Here is a 6,000-nt window from a genome sequence, read left to right as displayed (position 1 = left end):
CCCAAATTACTTTTATTTGTTCCATATACTAGTGTTGTGCTATTGGTTTTCACCTTAGAATGCTATTTTTTTTTAACGGTAACAACCCATTAACTAATATGGTTTAAAAAAAAATCCCTTGTTACCCATTTTGTTTCCTGTAGACCATTTGCCCTTTCTGTCACCCCTAACCCCTCGTTGACACTAGGCAGGAGGAGTTCATTGCCTCAGAAGAGGGAAGTTGAAAAGGAGTTACAGAGAAGTAACAGTGAATTGTCAGCTTTTGAATTTCAGAATAGATTTCTGAGACTCACAGTCAAGGTAATACTTTGAGAAAATAGGATTTTGTCTCAGAAGGAAAGATTTTGATGTTAAAAATATTCATGACTCTGAAGAACCAGGATATGAACCTTGTTGCAAAAGTAATACATCTGGGAGTACTGTGGAGAGGAGGGATGAGGAAAAACTCGAATAAGTGGAGAATCCTCCAAGTTTACTGCATTTCCCTTGATTTGACGAAGATTACTTTTTTTTTTTTCTTTTTTTTTTTTTTGGCCACCAGGTGAAATGGGATCCAGGGCTCAAGACATAAATCAAGTTCAAATACAAAGAAATAAAGAAGGTCATGTTATTTACATGTTTAAATTCATGAGCTTGTGTTTGTACCTTATACATCCTTATAAAACATGCTCTAGTCCTTATCAAGGAGATATTAAGGCCATTTAAAAATTTTTTTCTTTAAATTCAAGTTAGTTAACATATAGTATATGATTAGTTTCAGAGGTAGAATTTAGTGATTCATCAGTTGTATAGAACACCCAGTGCTCATTACATCAAGTGCCCTTCTTAATGCCCATCACCCAGTTACCCCATCCGCCCATCTACCTCCCCTCCAGCAGCCCTCTGTTTGTTACCCATTGTTAAGAGTTTCTTATGGTCTACCTCCTTTTCTGTTTCACCTTGTTTTATGTTTCCTTCCCCTCTCCTATGTTCATCTGTTTTGTTTCTTAAATTCCACATATGAATGAAATCATGGTATTTGACTCACTTATTTTGCTCAGCATAATACCATCTTGTTCCATCCCCATTATTGCAAATGGCAAGATTTCATTCTTTTTGATGGCTGACTAATATTCCATATACATCTGTTTCTATATCTATATGTCTATATCTATCCATTCATCTTCTTCTTTATCCATTCATCTGTTGATGGACATTTGGGCTCTTTCCATTGTTTGACTATTGTGGACGTTGCTGCTAACAAATGTTGGAGTGCATGTGCTCCTTCAAATCACTATTTTTGTACCCTTTGGGAAAATACCTTGAAGTGCAATTGTTGGATCATGGGTAGCTCTATTTTTAAATTTTTGAGGAAACTCCATACTGTTTTCCAGAGTGGCTGTAGCAGTTTGCATTCCCATCAATAGTGTAGGAGGGTTCCCTTTTCTCCGCATACTCATCGACATCTGTTGTTTCCCGAGTTGTTAATTTTAGCCATTCTGACTGGTGGAGATAGTATTTCACTGTGGTTTTGATTTGTATTTCCCTGAGGCTGAGTGATGTTGAGATTTTTTTCATATGTCATGTGGGCCATTTGGATGTCTTCTTTGCAGAAATGTCTGTTCATGTCTCCTGCCTATTTCTTGATTGAATTTTTTGTTACTTGGGTGTTGAGTTTGGTAACTTCTTTTTGGATTTTGGATGCTAGTCCTTTATCTGACATGTCATCTGCGAATATCTTCTCCCATTTCATAGGGTGCCTTTAGTGTTTTGTTGATTTATTTCCTTTGCTGTGCAAAAGCTTTTTATCTTGATGAAGTCCCAATAGTTCATCTTTGCTTTTGTTTCCCTTGCCTCTGGAGACTTTTTTAGCAAGAAGTGGAGGCCATTGTTGATATATTACAGTGTTCTCTTTGTGAGGCCCTATGAGAAAAATTTCTTGGGTGTTAATTTTGGGAATATTTTCTTCCTTTGGGTAACTGGTTTATATTTAGTCTGGGAAATTGTGACTCATGAATCTTACTGAACATCTCCCTTAAATTTGCTTGAATGAAAAGACAGAGTCAGCTCTGAATATTATCTACCTTTTGCTAGTGAGTGGAACCTCATGGCATGCATGTTACCTACTTCCCTCATTCTGGTGACTATTCTTGTCTTGTTTCCTTTTGTCCTATGCCTTTACTTACTTTCAATATGGTTGGACTTTGTGGGAAGCAGACTCTGAGATGGAATTTAAGGTGCAGAATGTTTCTTAAGGAGTCCCTTTAAAATCAACACCTATGGAAGGGAGTGAAGAGGAATCAAGATTGGGGAGGGGAAGAAGTTGAGCTTTGATACAGTCCCAATAATAGCCTCGGAATACCTCAAAGGGAACTCTGGAGCTAGAATGGTCCCCAAGGTTGTCCCAAATTGAGCATGAGTAGTCACATCTTTATATTCCTCCAGCAACCATTCATTAGATGTCAAATGCTCTGGTTAGAGTTGTGACATTGGGCATGCTGAGGCAATCCTTGAAGGGAACGACAACAAAAGGGTATTTACCAAAAGTACTCCTTGCAGCTAAAGGACCAAATTCTTCATTGAAGGGGGGTGTTGGTGATACATCAGTGCTATAGGCTGAATATTTGTGTCCCCCCAAATTCACATGTTGAAACCCAGTCTCCAAAGTGATGGCATTTGGAGGTGAGACCTTTGGGAGGTGATTAGGTCATGAGGGCAGAGCCTTCATGAATTGGATTAGTATCTTTATATAAGCAACCCCAGAGAGCTCCTTCATCCCTTCATCCCTTCTGTAATGTAAGAACACAGCAAGAAGACACTATCTATGAACCAGACACCAAATCTGCTGGCACCTTGATTTGGGACTTCCTAGCCTCCAGGACTATGAGAAAGAAATTTCTGTTGTTTATGAGCCACCCATTCTGGAGTAATTTGTTATAACAGCCTGAATGGATTAAGATACTCACTTATTTTTTTTTAAATCTAGAATATATTTTAAAAGAATGATAGATAATTTTTGGAACTAGGCACAAATAAAATAAATAGATAGAAATGAGTGATCCTTATTCTTATCCTCACCTATTGATATTGTCTCTTACCTTAACTTTGATCCTGAATCTTTGCATATGCTCTTCCCTAAGACTAGAATGCCCTTTCACTTCTTCAACTGAAAAAGTATGAATGTGTAAAAGAAGAGTGGATTCCTTCTTCAAGGCCCAGAATATCATCACCTCTTCAGTGGAGGGTTTGATGATTCCCTCCAGGCAGGGTCATCTGCTTCCCACTCTGTCTCTGCCATGGTCCCTACATCACAGCTTTGTGATGCTTTCTCTGCTGACAAGGCTTCCCCTCAAACCTCACCCTCTTTGGTGTTCTCCTTATCATAAACAGTGCTGCCACCGACCCACTGGTGCCAGAATCCCGAGGGTGCATTCCTGTCTGTCACCAAGTCCTGCAATATTTTTTCTTAAATATCTCTCTGGCCTTCCATTTCTCTCCATTTCTGGTGCCACTCCCTCCTTTCAAGCTCTCAATACATCTCTTGCCTGTACTATCTTAATAGTCTCCTTTTTCTTAGTTTCTATTCTTGCTTTCCCAATGGAATGGGTTGCATTCTTGACACAGCAGCTAGAGAGCTCTTAACAAAAATGAAAAAGGATTAGAGGTTCAAACTTCCAGTTATGAAATCAACAAACCACAGAGATGAAAATTACAGCATAGGGACTGTAGTTAATAATACATTGCATGGCAACAGATGATGACTACATATCTGTGGTGAACACTGAGAAATGTAAAGAATCGTTGAAATCAATATGTTATAAACCCAAAATGAATATAACATTGCATGTTAGTTATATTCCAATAATAATAATAATAATGACAATAATACTACTACTAAATGCTGATCTAATTGTGTCACTCTGTTCTAACCTGTCAATAGCTCCCCCTCTGGACCTGCATGACTTGTCCACCTCCCCAGCCTCACTACCCTCATCATTTTTCCTCTCTCTGCTGCTGTTTTCTGGACACAGTGCCCTATTTTGATTTCTCTGATGGGCTGTGCACCTTTTCTTCCTGGGATCTTCTCTCATTGTGTTCTTTCTTGTCTGCTTTTTCTTCACCTCTTCCACAGATTAGAACTCTTGTTCCTTTTTCAGATCTCAGGTTGACTGTCCCCAAGTCCCTGACTAGGTCACGTGTCTCATTTCATGGATCTCTATCTACTGTGCTTCTTTGTAGTACTGGTCACATGGCAATTTCATAGTCGATTAAGGAAAGACTTCAGCATCTTTTTCTTCTACTAGGATATAAATTCCACAAAGGCTGGGACACCTGATCATGGCAGCATTCCTAATCCATAGTCCAGGACATAGGAGGTGCTTTATGTTTTGATTTACCTACTGGATAAACATGTATTTATTTACTGAGTTTCTTAAAGGCATGGACAATTTATTAGTCGTCTTTGAGCCCTGATGCCCTACCATAGTATCTGGCATATACTGGATGCTCTAAGTATTTGTTAAAGGAATGCCTGAATCTAAATGTTTGAAGGGTTGTTGGGGGGTGGGGCTGCAGGGGAAAGAAGCAGGACTTCTTTTTGTGTTGCTGCAGGGGAAAGAAGCAGGACTTAAGGTTAAAAATTAGGGAAAGGCAGAATTTCTTTCCAAAAGCTTTCCAAAAGCTAACACTAATAAAAATAACCCAACAGAAATCGTATCTGAACAATTCTATTGAATGTGTTTGGGTTCTGGGATTATGGGTAATTGTTACTATATTTTGGTAGTCTTCTTGTGTTTTCTAACTTTTCCTACAATACTGTATTGGTTTCATATGCAGTAAATAAGTAAATTCAATAACTAAATCAGACAAAAACTACTTTATAAAGATATGGGCATGTGACAAGGCAGTGGGCTCTCTGTCCCTAAGTGTGTTTGAACAGCCAGGAATGACACCTGCCAATGAAGGGACCTCTCCATTGGGAAGCAGGAGATTGGAGCTCACATGCCCTAAGATTCTTCTGACTCTAATAGCCCATGATACTCTTTCCCACCCCCAAATCTTTTATTTATTTATTTATTTATTTGAGAAAGAGAGAGACTACAAACAGGGGGAGGGGCAGGAGGGGAGGGAGAGGGGGAGAATCTCAAGCTGACTCCAAGCTGAGCGTGGAGCCTGACTTGGGGCTCGGTTTCAGGACTCTGAAGCCAAGAGTCTTGGAGGCTTAACCAAATGAGCTCCTCAGGCACCCCAGCCCATGATACACTATTACCTGAATGATAGATGCTGAGTCCCCTTTCTTGGAAGAACTTGGTCTAGTGTGCTTGGCTGCCTTCCATGCTTCCAGTATTTCCTCACATTGGAACCTCACCATGACAGGATCAGCTACAGTGGAATTTGATCTGTATTCCACTGAGGCTGATATACAATAGGAGTTAGTGATGGCAAGAGCATGAATATGTGGGTGAGAGGTATTTGTGTGAAGTGTAAGGTATCTGTCTGAATTGTTTGAGTGAATCATGATTAAAATGTTCTCAAATCAGCAATTGAATCACACATACCCTAAGTATTATATTTAATGACTAATTTTTAAAAAGAGACATTTCCCAACTGTGGTTTTGGTTAAATTAAAAAGATGGGCTCCATTCTGATTTGTGAGTTTATAGGCTCGTTTGGCAAACAGGACCATTGTTTTTCACTCTCAAGAGAAAGGGCATTTAAACCATTTCCTCCATATTACAATAGTTCAGAATTAAAAGGGAACAGAATACTCCAGAGGAAATCTGGTGTGTAGAAGTGAATCTCTGCCCAGAAAACAGTGGAACTCACACAAAGGTCTTCTGATGACATGAAATCCCAGCCTAGACAGATAAACAGAGAGAGAGAGAGAGAAAGAGAGAGAGAAAGAAATTTGAGATAATGAAATAAGATTGATCTCTATAATGCATGCATGAAAACCATAGTTATTGTCATCACACCAGTGTAAAAGAATATACGTGAGTACATGTATATCAAGGTATACTA

This window comes from Meles meles, chromosome 4 (genome assembly GCF_922984935.1).
Source record: "Meles meles chromosome 4, mMelMel3.1 paternal haplotype, whole genome shotgun sequence".
NCBI classification, from domain to species: Eukaryota; Metazoa; Chordata; class Mammalia; order Carnivora; family Mustelidae; genus Meles; species Meles meles.
This window is presented reverse-complemented; position numbering follows the sequence as displayed.